General features: G+C 40.9%; 1 non-coding gene across 1 annotated transcript; it reads left to right on the top strand.

Moving 5' to 3' along the window:
* Window positions 1-12776: 12776 nt before the first annotated feature.
* Window positions 12777-12883, top strand: LOC127109938 (small nucleolar RNA R71). Its single transcript, XR_007797181.1, has one exon. It is a non-coding gene; the product is annotated as a small nucleolar RNA R71 (small nucleolar RNA).
* The last annotated feature ends 2101 nt before the right edge of the window (window positions 12884-14984 follow it).

The following is a 14984-nucleotide window of genomic DNA, read 5'->3' as shown; positions in this document are numbered from 1 at the left end:
GCTGACGCTGACGACCATATCATAGTCTCCTATGTATTGGGAGTCAAGATAGTGATTACTGAGAAGTCAATTGCCTCACTGCTAAACATGGAGAAAGCTGGAGGAAGAAGGATTTACAACATCAATCCTAGGGAAAAATACATTGCTCAGGGAATCAATCCCACCATCTTCAAACTCAACACTGAAGGCAATCCATCAAAGAACAAAGAACTTCATCAGAACCTCCGGGTATGGCTCAAGATCATTCTGGGAACCATTCATCACCGCCCAACATCCAACTCCTCAGATTACATCAATACAGATCAGAAGTGCATTCTGTACTGTATTCACAAGGGGTTGAAGCTCTGCCTCCCAGCACTACTGTTCAAATACCTCAGAGACTCCATACGGGAGACCAGAAACAACATGAAACCCAGAACCTACATCCCTCTGGGGAGACTTCTCTCTGACGTACTGATAGAAAATGGTCTCGTGGACCATCTGGAGAAGAACAAACTCATGGAAGATTTGGCTATAGATACTGGAAGGCCTCTGAACTCCAGAAATCTGAAGAGCATGGGAATTCTGAAGAAGATTCAAGTCAAACCTACGCTGGACACCTCCTGGGACGCTTTAAAAGATCAGAGGAAGCTACCACATGGTCTTGCAAGGTTTTACAAGAATGAACCCAGAGAAGCAATCCTCCACTATATGCAGCGTCTGAAGGATGAAGGAGTAGACATCTCTGAATTCAGACTAGACGATATGCTAGATTCAGAATCAGACTTCGTCAAGTTCAAGAGAGGTCCCTCCAAAAGAAGTCCTCAAAAGCAAAGAAAGCAAGGCTAGGAGAAACATCTGAATCAAGACCTTCAGCGCCTCTGCAAGAAACTTCTGGTATGTCTGCCCCTACTATTCCCTCTGAACCTCCTGTGGTTTCCTCTATTCCTCTCTCAACACCTATCTACACCCCCTCTGAAACCCCACCTTCTACAACCAGAACCTCACAACCTCGACCTAAATTTAATCTTGCCCATACATCACTACCTCTATCCGAAGCTGAAGAACTCAATCAAACCACCTCTTCATCTTCAAACCCAGAATCACCCCCTACCTTATCCTCTCCTCTGACCCAGAACCTTCTGACCCCGCTTCCCCCACTCTAGCCCACCTTTATTCTCTAAACCAAAACACTCAACAACCAACACAACCTCCACCTGAAGTAACTTCACCATCCACAGAACAACCAACCCTCATTCCATCTGAACTCCAACCCTCTGACCTTCATACCTCTGAAACTATCCCTCCAAACACTTCCGCTGAACCTGAACCTGAACCTGAGCCTCAAACCCTAAACTTAAGCCCTCCAAACTCTCCACCCCAAACATCTGAACCTGAACATTCCCTGCCTACCCTTGAGGAAGCCATAATGTTGTTCGCAGGGGCTTCAGTACAAAAGGTCAAGTCTCTGACCATTAATTCTGGCATCAGTGATGATCCTGACTCTGTAAGGACACACTGGAACAGAGTCATTGGCTGGATGACTTCTGAGGCTTTCAAGCTGAAGCACATCTCTGAGCAAGTCAGAAACGACTTCATCAGAGATGCTGAGGCAAGACTACAGGAGAGACTTGCCAGAGAAGCTGAAGAAGAAGCCAGGAGGCAAGAAGAAGAAAGAGCTAGACAAGCAGAAATCCAAAGGGCCAAGGAAGCTGAGGTTAAAGCTCTAGCTGATGCTGCTGCTGCTGCTGCTGCTGAAGCTGAAGCAAAGGCAGCTGCAGAAGCTGAAGCCAGAGCTGCTGAAGAACATAGTGCGCTGACTCAGGGGGAGTCCTCTTCTGTCATTCCCATGGTTCTCAAGACACTTGAAGAACTTCAGAAAGACCAGAAGGAACTCAGAGCCAGAATGGACAAACAGGACACCGTCAACGACAACATTCAGAACATGCTGGCTCAACTGCTTCAGAGAATGCCTCCTCCTCCCAACCCTTAGGCACTTAGGATTTTTTGTTTGTTGCTTTGTTTTCCTTGTTCTGATGTTTGCTTGTTTGCTTTCTTGCCATTGTCTCTGCTGTTCCATTATCTGAATATAATGTTTTTTGCTAATTTTTGTTTAAGTCTTTTTGATTCTGACAAAAAGGGGGAGAAATCGAATATAGCTCTGATGAAATATTGCCTAATACCTTAAGCACTTTGCAACATATTATTTCTTAAAAATAAATTCATCTAACACTGGACTTAAGAAATTGCAGAAGGTATAAGAGAAACTTCATTGCTTGGAAGCTCTAGTAAGAACTTCTGAACTCCCTAACCTATCTCAGGGGGAGCCCACTTCTATCTGATCTGATCTGATATTTATTATGTTTCATCTGCTATTTGAGTTTATTTTGTCATCATCAAAAAGGGGGAGATTGTAAGAACAAAAATTGTTCTACAACAGATTCCAAGATTTTGATGATAACAAAGGATGAAACCAAAAATGGCACTCTAACGAAAAGTTTCTAAGTGTGCAGGACTCTAAACAAAAGAAAGGAATCTGATTGCGTTATCAGATACAGAATCATATCAGATACAAATTACCAGAAGATCAGAAGCATCTGAAGCAGAAACACGCTCAAGAAGTTCCAACTCTGATCAAAACGGCAGAATATCAGAAGCATCTGAAGAAGGAGTACACTCTAGAAGTTCTGACTCTGAACAACGGTATATCAATTCCAGAAGCTCTCAGCGTCATCTGAAGACATCATCAGAACTCTAAAAGATCAACATTAGAAGCTCCGAATCAACATAGCAAGATTCCAAGATTCCCAGAGTCACGTAGTCTGATAATGGATTTTCTAAATTCAGAAAGAGTAACGTCTACTTCAAATTAAATGGAAAGAATCTATTCTTGGAAAGAAGTTATTCAGGGAGACAAAGTTGTTTTGGCAAGAAACAACAGAAATTATGGCATTAATTCCTATTCAAGACAAATTATCTGCCATCAGTTTCAACGGTCCTTTCACTCCTATAAAAAGGACAACAAACAACATTGAGAGGCGTGCAAGTACACACTGAAACATTCTCTCTCTCTCTCTCTCTCAATCTTTCACGAGTTTTTGCTCATACGTGAAACATTCTATTTGCTATCATCATTGTAATATTTGATTTATCCTAGAAGCACTCTAGATTACCAACTTTGTTTTATCTAAGTTGTTTTATTTCCTCAAGTGACTCTGCGCAGTCTGTATACTTGAGAGGACTAAGAGATCACTCTCTTAGACGTTGGTTGTAAACTATCTTTCAAGATTAGTGGATTAAGTCCTTGTTGAAGGCGAAATCACCTTGGCCGGGTGGACTGGAGTAGCTTTGTGTTATAAGCGAACCAGTATAAATTCCTTGTGTGGTCTTTATTTTGAAAAAGCGCTTATTTTCCAAAACAATTCAAACCCCCCTTTCTTGTTTTTCTCACCTTCAGTGCGGAGACTGTTCAAGTGTAGACTTGATCACAGTTATTACGTGATACTACACTCAAACGAGTTTCTCTTGAGAATATTATGGGTTGATGAGTCAGTCATCCTAACCTATATATTCGATAGATGGAATTAAGACTCTAGGAACTTTTTAGAACATGATCTATAGGTTTTTATCCTTAGTTCACTCCCTTGGGATGGTTCCTACCCAGACTCCATGCTCGTGACTCACCACAAACCCTTGATTCTTGGTTGATCTAATCAAGTCTTGTCAATATCAATGGAACTTGGGTGTTGATAAGGTGTAAACCATAATCCACCAAAATGTATGATTGATTTTGACAATGACTTGATTCATCCCTTGACCTTTGTTTGTTTGCCTTATGTGTGATTCCATATTTGTGATTGTTGCATTCATGCATTCATGCGCATCATAACATTCATCACACGAAAATTTTAAGGAACTGAGGTATTATTTGCTAATATTTTCAGACCATGGATTATGGACGAAGGAACACTAAGAAGTATAGTTTCAGGTGTCCAGATTTGAAAGAGTTAAGGAAGCTAGCATCTTTTGTATTAGACCCCTTGGACTTTAAGCAATGTCATGGGAAGCTTCTGTCTATTTTATCTGTTGATGTGGCTGAAGGACTCTTGAGTGTGTTGGTTCAGTTTTATGACCCTCTCTACCGTTGCTTCACTTTTCCTGATTATCAACTTATGCCTATGTTGGAGGAGTATGCCCATCTATTGGGAATACCTTTTTCTAACAAAGTGCCTTTGAGTGGATTAGAAGAGATTCCTAGATCTCATCTTATAGTTGAAGCTCTTCACTTGAAGATGTCTGAAATAGAGGCTCATTTGGTGAAGAAATGAGGTTTATTTGGGTTGAATTTTGAGTTCCTCATCAAGGAAGCCACTTCCTTTGCTCAAGTCGGTAGTGTGGATGCTTTCGAGGCTATCTTTGTGTTGCTCCTCTATGGTTTAGCCTTGTTCCCTAACATTGACGGTTTTGTTGATGTTAACGCCATTAGAATTTTCTTGATTGGGAACCCTGTGCCTACTCTGTTAGGTGATATGTACTTCTCTTTGAATTTAAGGAATTCTAAGGGTGGTGGAACGATTGTGTGATATGTTCCTCTTCTGTACAAGTGGTTTATTTAGCACTTGCCTCAGACGCCTGCTTTTGTGGAGAACAAACAATGTCTACGGTGGTCTCAGAGACTTATGTCTCTCACTAATGATGATATAGTTTGGTATGATCCTTCACTAAGAAGTTTGGAGATAATTGATTATTGTGGTGAATTCTCTAATGTGCCTCTCATTGGTACACAAGGAGGAATTAACTACAACCCTGCTTTGGCTCGTCGTCAACTTGGGTTCCCCTTGAGAGACAAACCTAATAACACTTTGTTAGAAGGTCTTTTCTATCAAGAAGGTAAAGATCCCCAACATTTGAAGCAGAAGATTGTGCATGCTTGGCATAATGTGCATAGGAAAGGAAGATATGAGCTTGGCCCGCACAATTGTGTAGCTTTGGAAGCTTACACTCTTTGGGTGAAGAAGAGAGCTTTGGAGTTGAAGATGCCGTATGCTTGAGAAAGACCTATGTCTATGGTTGTGGATGAGCCATTAACTCTCCCTAACCAAGATGTAGAGGAGTTGGAAGATGCGCTTGCCAAGATGAAGCAAGAGAAGGATATATGGGAAGAACATTTCCATGCTTTGAGCAGAAAGCATGAGGAGTTGCAACTTAAGCCTAAGGACAAAGATTCACTTATTGAGCAAATTGAAGACTAAGTAATGAAGAGATAGAGAGAACCATATACTTCATCTTCCTCTAGTATGCCTCATCCTCCCATTGCTTGGAACAGGATTGTTGACCAGCTTGTCCTCAAGAAGACTCAGATGAAGGGTTCTTTTGAGACTGAGATTCGACGCATTCGAAGGAAGTACGCGCCTGCAACCAGATCTTCAGATGTTGTTAGGGATCCTTAGGATGACTAGTCTCCTTTTCTCTTGTATTTTGTATTTTTGGTTTCTAAAATTGTACTCAGTGTAATCCTTCCAATTATAAATAAAAGAGATTTTATGGTCATATCAAATTGTTGCAATTATTGTTGAATATATACATTTGCAGAGAATATAGTAAGTTCCTTGAAAATAAAAACAATCAAGCATTGCATTTCATGCATCACTTACATAAGTAGGTTTCTCTTTCGCTAGATGTCTTATTGGTATTTCTTATGTGCTTCAGCCAAGCTGACTCATTGTTACAATACCCGCGCCAATCACTCAAAGATTATGGAGCATCTACAGCAAGATAACACAAACTTGAAGGATGAGATCGCCCGTCTGACTGCCATGATGGAGTCTGTGCTAGCCGCTCAGAGCCAGTCTTCTCCAACGCCTGAAACTCCTCCTCCTCAGAGGACCTTTATTTCCGAGGTTGCTACCTCTACCATTCCTGCAACTGCTGCTCACTTTGCACCCAACATGCCTGCCGGATTCCCATGGGGAATGCCGCCTAATTTTGTGCCTGAAGGTTTTGCGCCTACATTTGCTTCTATGCCGGCATCTAGCCCAGTCATGTCTGTGCCACCGCCTGTTATTCATACTCTGCCCCGTGTGGAAGACACCATCTATCATTTTGAGACGTCTGAGGGCCCTGATGTGTCTGAGAAGATGGACGAGATGAAGGACCATTTCCTTGAGCTGCGTAAAGAGTTGAAAACTTTGAGGGGTAAGGATCTGTTTGGAAAGTGTTGTGGAGCTTTGTTTGGTTCCAAATGTCAAGATCCCGGAGAAGTTCAAAGTGCTTGACTTTGAAAAGTATAAGGGGAATACCTGTCCACTCAGTCATCTTATGATGTACGCCAGAAAAATGTCTACTCAAACCGATAATGATCAATTGTTGATCCATTATTTTCAAGACAGTTTGACTAGTGCCGCTCTGAGGTGGTACATTAGATTGGATAGTGCGAGGATATGCACGTTCAATGATTTGGGCAAAGCACTCATGAAGCAGTACAAATATAATGTTGATATGGCTCCAGATAGGGACCAGTTGAGGTCGTTGTCTTAGAAGGAAAAGGATACGTTTAAAGAGTATGCGCAAAGATGGAGGGAGCTTGCTGCTCAGATTACCCCTCCTTTGGAAGATAAGAAGATGACTAAAAAATTTCTCAAGACCATGAGCTCCTTTTATTAAGAGCAGATGATTTCTAGTGCCCCCAGTGATTTTACCAAAATGGTAAACATGGGGATAAGGCTAGAACATGGGGATTGGCAGTCTCTCTGCGATACTCGACAATCTGCGTGGGGACATCTGGGGGCTGCAAGGATAAATTATTAGAGAGCACAGTAATCCTGGGTGAAAGTGGCGTAGGAGTATAATCAGCAACATGAGGGGATCTAGGCTCCTCAACAGTCTCTCAATGACCTTCCAAAGCATAACTCCAGTTAGCTGGGTCATGAACACTGGTCATCATCGGGTCTGGCAGTTTAAAGTAGTGTATCATCTCGCTATCAATCAACAATCTAAACTGTCTGGGATTGAAAGAGACTCTCCTCATCAATCCTCTGTCGAAGCAGGAATCAATATCCATGGTAGTGTAGCCACAGAAAGTCCTAAGATGCAGCAGCTTTATTGACAGGCCTAAGGCAGTGGCAATCTGCGTGACAATCCCTCCTACATGAATAATTCCCTCGGATGATCTGGCAACACTGTTAAGGCCACACAGCAGAAAATTCCCACATGCCACAGGGCGTGACTGGGATGCACAGAATAACAAAAATATCTCCTCCTCACTCAGCAGAGTTTCAGCATCTGGTCTTCCAAAAAAAAAGTGCGCTAGTATCATCTGGAAATACCTCATAGCAGGGTTGTGGATAACCTGTGACAACTGAGTGGAAGGATCCTGACTCCCTCCACCAGAGATATCACTCCAGAATTTCTCCACTTCCCTACTCAGAAAGTATCCCATCGGCGTCTCAGGGATAGCGTCGGGCGTAGTCTAAAAACCTAACAAGTCACTGAACTCCTTCTGGATGAAAGAGTACTCAGTCCCGAATAGCCTGAAAACAACATGTCCATCTGGTCTGGAGTAAGGACATAAGCAAACGATCTAAGGAACTCCAAAGTCAGGTTCCTGTAGGTGTTGTTCATTTCATCAGCGAATTCATCCCATTGGAGTTGGTGGCACAGGAATCTGATGCTCGGCTCAATGCCTAGGGCGTCCATGCAATCCTGGTCCGGATAGCGCGTAGGTGCCATAGGGCGCTAGTAGAGAACTATGTAACGCTCCCTTTGGGCATCATCTCTGAAAGCCACGTGCATGTCATCAAAGTTCTGCATCCTGCAAAGGTTAGGGAAAAGGATCCTGAAAACACAAACATTGCAAATGATATTTAGTCCTGATGAGAATATGATTAAAAATAAAATAAAGTAAATAAATGCAGAAAAAGTAAAATAAGATAAGAAAACCGTGGGTTGCCTCCCAAGCAGCGCTTGTTTAACGTCGTTAGCTTGACGATCGAAACTTATACATTTGTCGTAGGAATTGGTGGATCTATCAGAGTGTGGCTGGAGTAGTTTGTTGGAATGTCTCCTCCTTCATAGAGATTCAATATTTGACCATTTACAATGAATGGACTACAGGTTTCGTTCTTGATTTCTACAGCTCCAGATCTCAGAATCTTAGATACTTTGAAAGGGCCAGTCCATCTTGAACGCAGCTTCCCAGGGAAAAGTTGTAATTTAGAATTGAACAGGAGAACAGGGTGGCCTACATTGAAATATTTTTTCACAATTCTTTTGTCATGCCAAGCTTTGGTTCTCTCTTTGTATATTATGGCATTCTCGTAGGCAGATTGCCTGAGTTTTTCCAGTTTGTGGATGTCAAGGATACGTTTTTCGCCAGCGGTCAGGTAATCCAAATTTAAAGTTTTAATGACCCAATAGGCCTTATGCTCTAATTCAAAAGGTAAATGACAGAATTTTCCATAGACTAGTTGGTAGGGAGTGGTTCCTATAGGGGTTTTGAAAGCGGTTCTGTAGGCCCATAATGCTTCTTGGAGCTTCTGAGACCAGTCTTTTCTAGATATAGAAACAATTTTTTCTAGAATTTATTTTATCTCCCTATTGGATACTTCTACTTGGCCACTAGTTTGTGGGTGGTATGGTGTTGCTACTCTATGCCTCACTCCATATTTGCTTAAAAGTTTATCAAATATTCTCAATATGAATTGCGATCCTCCATCGCTTATGACTAAATGGGGTGTTCCAAATCTGGGGAATATATAGTTTTTAAATAACTTGATCACCACTCTAGCATCGTTTGTGGGTGCAGCTATAGCTTCAATCCACTTAGACACGTAGTCCACAACTACTAAGATATACTTGTTTCCTAAGGATGGTGGGAAAGGTCCCATGAAATCTATACCCCAAATGTCGAAGAGTTCTACTTCTTGAATGTTTCTTAGAGGCATTTCGTCACGTCTTGAAATATTTCCCGTGCATTGGCATCTATCACATTTGATAATGCAAGCATGGACATCGCGCCACATGGTAGGCCAGAACATGCCAGCTTGAAGAATCTTGGCGTGTGTCTTAGAGGTGCTCGCATGTCCACCATAGGGTGCAGAGTGACAATGCTTAATTATACTTTTTACCTCCTCATCTGGAACGCAACAGCGAAAAATGCCGTCTTTACCCCTTTTGAAAAGGAGCGGTTCGTCCCAATAAAAGTTTCTTACATCGTTAAAGAACTTCTTCTTCCGGTGGTAGTCAAGATCAGGGAGTATGATATCAGCAGCTAGATAATTAACAAAGTTTGCATACCATGGCACGTTACTTACAGCTAAGGAGTTTTGGAAGTGCTCATGAGGGCCTAGGCTATCGTCTTCAATGGTTTCTAGTTTAGCTATCAGTCTATCATAGGAAAAATCATCATTTATGGGTACGAAGTCTGGTTTCAGGTGTTCTAGCCTAGAAAGGTGATCAACTACTACATTTTCAGTTCCTTTTTTTATCTCGGATATCTAAATCAAACTCTTGTAGTAACAGAATCCATCGGAGTAACTTGGGCTTGGCATCTTTTTTACTTAATAGGTAACGAATGGCAGCATGATCGGTGTAAACTATAATTTTGTCTCCTACTAGATAAGATCTGAATTTGTCTATAGCAAAAACTACAGCTAGTAGTTCCTTTTCAGTTGTTGCGTAGTTAAGTTGGGCAGTGTCTAGGGTTCTACTGCCATAAGAAATCATATGTAATTTTTTATCTTTCCTTTGTCCTAGAACGACTCCAACGGCATAATCACTAGCGTCACACATTATCTCAGAAGGTTCTGACCAATCAGGGGGTTGCATAATGGGTGCTGAAATCAACGCTTGCTTTAAAAGATTAAATGCTTCATTACATTTTTCATCGAAAATGAATTCAACATCTTTCATTAAAAGGCCAGTTAAAGGTTTAGTTATTTTAGAGAAGTCTTTGATAAAACGCCGGTAGAATCCAGCATGTCCAAGGAAACTTCAGACTTCTCTGATAGTTTTGGGTGGTTCTAGATTCTCTATGACTTCTATCTTAGCTCTATCTACTTCAATACCTTTTTCGGAAACTATATGTCCTAAAACAATTCCTTCGGTGACCATGAAATGACACTTTTCCCAGTTTAGCACAAGGTTCACCTCCACGCATCTCTCCAGGATTTTCTCAAGGTTAGCAAGACAATTTTAGAAATCAAATCCGCAAACCGAGAAATCATCCATAAATACTTCCATGATACTATCTAGGTAATCTGCAAAGATTTACATCATGCAGCATTTGAAAGTAGATGGGGCATTACAGAGTCCGAATGGCATTCGTCTGTAGGCAAAAGTTCCATAAGGGCATGTAAAGGTAGTTCTCTCTTGATCTTCGGGTGGATAGGTATTTGGAAGAATCCAGAGTATCCATCTAGATAGCAGAAGTAGGAGTGTCTGGCTAGACGCTCCAACATCTGGTCTATAAATGGTAAAGGGAAATTATCCTTCCTGGTTGCTTTATTTAACTTTCTGTAGTCTATGCACATCCGTCATCCTCCTTCTATCCATTTTGCTATATGTTCGCCTTTATCGTTTTGCACTACTGTGATGCCTCCCTTTTTAGGTACTACATGCACAGGGCTCACCCACTTACTATCCAAGATCTGATAGATTATACCTACCTCAAGTAACTTAAGAACTTCTCTTTTAACAACATCACTCATTATAGGGTTGATTCGTCTCTGATGTTCTCTAGAGGGCTTTGAATCTTCTTCGAGCAAAATCCGATGCATGCATATGGATGGGCTTATACCTTTCAGATCAGAGATATTATATCCTAAGGCTGAGGGATATCTTCGTAAAACATCTAAGAGTTGGTATGTTTCCTCTTGGCTCAAGGTAGCACTGACTATAACTGGACGGTTTATCTCTTCATCATGAAACTCATATCTCGGGTTCTTAGGCAGTTCCTTAAGTTCTAAGGTTGGTTTCTTAGGGCATGGCATAGGATCTGGGGTAAGGGATAAACATTTGTAAAGGTTATCATCGATGTAGGGCTTCCTAAAGTTATCATCTTCCAGTATGAGAGTTGATGGTAACTTAATTGTTTTTATGATTTCTTCTTGTTCTATTTTCCTAACACATTCATCAATGATATCTATAGCATAACATGCGTCTCCCATCATAGGTGCCATAAGAAATTTTGAAAGTATAAATTCTATCTTCTCGTCACCTACCTCAAAGGTCAACTTTCCTCTCTTGATATCTATTATGGCTCCTGCAGTTGATAAGAATGGTCTACCTATAAGGATTGGTATATCATCATCCTCTTTAATGTCCATGACAACAAAATCAGTAGGGATAAATAACTGACCTATCCTAACAGGGACACTTTTAATATGCCTATCGGATACTTAACAGATCTATCGGCCAATTGAAGTGACATCTTAGTAGGATGTAATTCTCCTAAGTTTAACCTCTCACAAACTACTAAAGGCATTAAGCTCACACTAGCTCCTAAGTCTAGAAAAGCTTTTTCGATGACATGACTTCCCAAAACACAAGGAATGGAGAAATTTCCAGGATCTTTATCCTTTTTTGCTAAATTATTCTCGGAAATATAATTGCATTCCAAGGGCTTCGGATCGTCGAGTCTACGTTTGTAGGTAAGGATGTCTTTGAGAAACTTTGCATAAGAAGATATTTGGGTGATGACTTCTGTGAAAGGGATTTCTACGTGAAGTTTTTCTATAACCTTAATGAATTTCTGATACTGGTTATTGATCTGGGTTTGTTTTAGTCTTTGCGGATATGGTATCGGTGGTTTGTATAGCGGGGGTGGTACATAAGTTTTGCCTTTAGGTTCTTCTCCTTTTTCTTGACCTTCCTGTTTTTCAGATTCCTCTGGTTCCTTCACTCCGTCCGTGGGTTCGGCATACTCCTTAGAAGTTTTGGGTTCACTCAATCTTGGGTTAAATGGCTCATCATAAGCGGTCTCACATCGTAGGGTAACGACATTGGCTTGTCCTCTTGGATTCTGTTGAGGTTGTCCAGGAAACTGTCCTCCAGGTGTAGTCTGGGGGGCTTGGTTTAAGGCTAACTGAGAGATCTGGGTTTCAAGCATCTTAATGTGAGCAACTATTTGGTCAACCTTGGTTCCTAACTGGGTAATCAGTTTGTTAATGTGAATGTTCTGGTTCATGAACTCTTTGTTTTGTTGGGTTTGAGCAGTGATAAAATTTTCCACAATTTTCTCAAGGCTCAGCTTTGGTGGCACAGGTTGCATAGGTTGATTTGGTCTTGGGCCTTGGTAACCTGGTCTCAGAGGTGCAGTATTTTGGATAGGGTTATTGTTCTTATAGGAGAAGTTAGGGAGATTCCTCCATCCAGGGTTGTAGGTATTCGAATATGGGTTCCCTTGGGCGTAGTTCACTTGCTCTGAGTTGGTTTCGTTTAAGAGACTGCATTCTGCAGATTGGTGTCCTTTGGTTCTACATATCTCACAATCCGACGAAATTGCGGCTGCAGTATTCGGGTTTATACACATATGCTCAACCTTGAGGGCCAACGCGTCCATTTTAGCTTGCATCATGTCTATAGAGCTTAACTCATGTACTCCTCCTTGGGCTTCCTTCTTCTCAACTGTCGCTCATTCAACTCCCCATGATTGATGATTTTGAGCCATATCTTCAAAAAGGGCACTATCTTCAGGGTAAGGTTTGTTCATCAGTGCGCCGCCTGCGGCAGCGTCGATGGTCATCTTTGTGTTATAGTGAAGTCCATTATAGAAGGTCTGAGTGATTAACCAATTTTCTAAACCATGATGTGGGCATGCTCTTAACAACTCTTTATATCTCTCCCAAGCTTCGAACAACGATTCTCCTTGATTCTGGGTAAATCTGGTTATTTGGTTTTGAAGAACGACGGTCTTACTCGGGGGAAAATATCTAGCAAGGAATACTTTTCTAAGGTTTTCCCAAGTTGTTATGGAATTGGGTGGAAGGGAATCCAACCATGATAGGGCTTTATCTCTGAGGGAGAAATGGAATAATCTTAAACGGATCGCCTCAGGATAAGCTCCATTGGTTTTAAAAGTGTCTGCTAATTGGAGAAAGATTTTTAAATGTTGGTTTGGGTTCTCAGTAGCAAGACCTGTGAATTGTCTCTGTTGCACTAGTTGCAACAGGGAGGGTTTAAGTTCGAAATTATTAGCTGGGATGGTTGGGTTTACTATACTAGAACTAGGTTCTTCGTTGGATGGTTGGGCGAAATTGTTAAGAGGTCTTTGATTTTGATCTTCGGTCATATCTCTCCTAATTCTATGGAAAAATAAACATGCGCGAGCGTAACGTTCAGGTTCCGCCAGAGGATCTACTAAGCTTTCGGTGCTGCGAGTCCTTCTCATTGACCGGCAGGTAACAACCTAAGTCTAAACGATATAACAACAGGGTATGAAATTGACGAAATTGATCCCCGACAACGACGCCAAAAACTTGATGCGTGTTTTTCGCAAGTATACGAACGCGTCAGAGTAATATAAAAGATTGTCGAATCCACAGAGACCAAATGTCAATCTATCGTTATCTATTGTTACGATGTTTATCTAAGGTAATCGAAACAGGGATTTTAAGAGTGCACAATGAAAAATAAAGTATTAAATTCAATTCAATTAATAAAGACAGGTTCGAATGTAATTCACACAATCAATTAATAATCCAAGTACTTGCTAATAGAATTACTTATGGGCAGTGTTTCCTACTTTGAAAAGAACCAATTTAACGGGAATTGTCGCTTTCGCGTATTCAGAACCGAGTTGTACTCCCTGATCAAACCCTCTTATTGTCACTTATAAAAAGGCGCGCATTGCGTTAGAGTAGTAAACCTATTTTTTAAGAAATATAGTGTCTTGATTAAGTTAAAAATTATTTTGACCTGAATTTCTTAACCAAAAGAGGTTCTCACGAACCAGACTCTAAACTTATAAACGCGTCCGAAAATAGTTTTAAAATCACTTTTCTTTTTAAGTTAAAAACTCCTAAGGAACTAAACAAAGCGCTTTCGCTGTATTTGAAATAGTTAAAAACAACTAAGTTTAAACAGATGTCGGACGGCTTTCGTTCTTACCCAACAGAAATTAAGTGCGGGGAAACTTAAGTTGAAAGTCAAAATAGCCCTTAAGTGTTTCTACGAACAATTATGCGGATTATCGGTTCGATTACGATCCTTACATTCTAACCTTTATAGGTTTAGCCAGACATGGTAAAGTAAAAATGCATTTTGATTTTTATCATAAAAATAGATAAGTAAAAGACTTTTAAAAAGAAAGTAATAAGTGCGAGTGCAAGAAAGTAAATAAAAGTAGTGCGAGTGCGGAAAATAAGTTAAAGTAGTGCGGTGCAAGAAATAAAGGAAAGTAGTGCAGTGCGAGAAATAAACAAAGTAAAATGTGAGTGCGGGAAAGTAAACAAAATAAGGCAGTGCGGGAAAATAAACAAAATAAAGGCAGTGAGGGAAAGTAAACAAAATAAAGGCAGTGCGGGGAAATAAAGTAGACAAAGGTAACGCAATAAAACCTGCTCCAATCGGAGGGTCGAATAAAATGCGTAACAGAAATGAAAATGGCGGCAGGATTAAACTTCCTTCCAAAGTGCTCCAAACTCGATTACAGACTCGATTATATAGTGTGGCAACACTCCGATGTGAAGCCATTACCACTTTTACACAATACTGATATATGCCTAGTTGTAACTAAGTTTGGATGATGAAACAAATGAAATCAAGGCCCTATTTATAGGCAAGAAGAAAACATGGAGATTACAAGGATGCCCCTAAGTTTGAAAATGGGCGGGAACCATTTTTTTCTTGTGGCGCCCGCCACAAGAGGAAATTTCAGCGTCCAAGTGGAGATCGTGGGAGGCGTGGCAGTTGAGGAGAGGTTGAAACTGGGACACGTCATGGCTGGACCCATGGCGCCCGCCATAGTGGGAGCCACAAGTGTAAAATGCTGATTTTATGGCCTTTTA

This window comes from Lathyrus oleraceus, chromosome 7 (assembly GCF_024323335.1).
Source record: "Lathyrus oleraceus cultivar Zhongwan6 chromosome 7, CAAS_Psat_ZW6_1.0, whole genome shotgun sequence".
NCBI lineage: Eukaryota > Viridiplantae > Streptophyta > Magnoliopsida > Fabales > Fabaceae > Lathyrus > Lathyrus oleraceus.
This window is presented reverse-complemented; position numbering and strand designations above follow the sequence as displayed.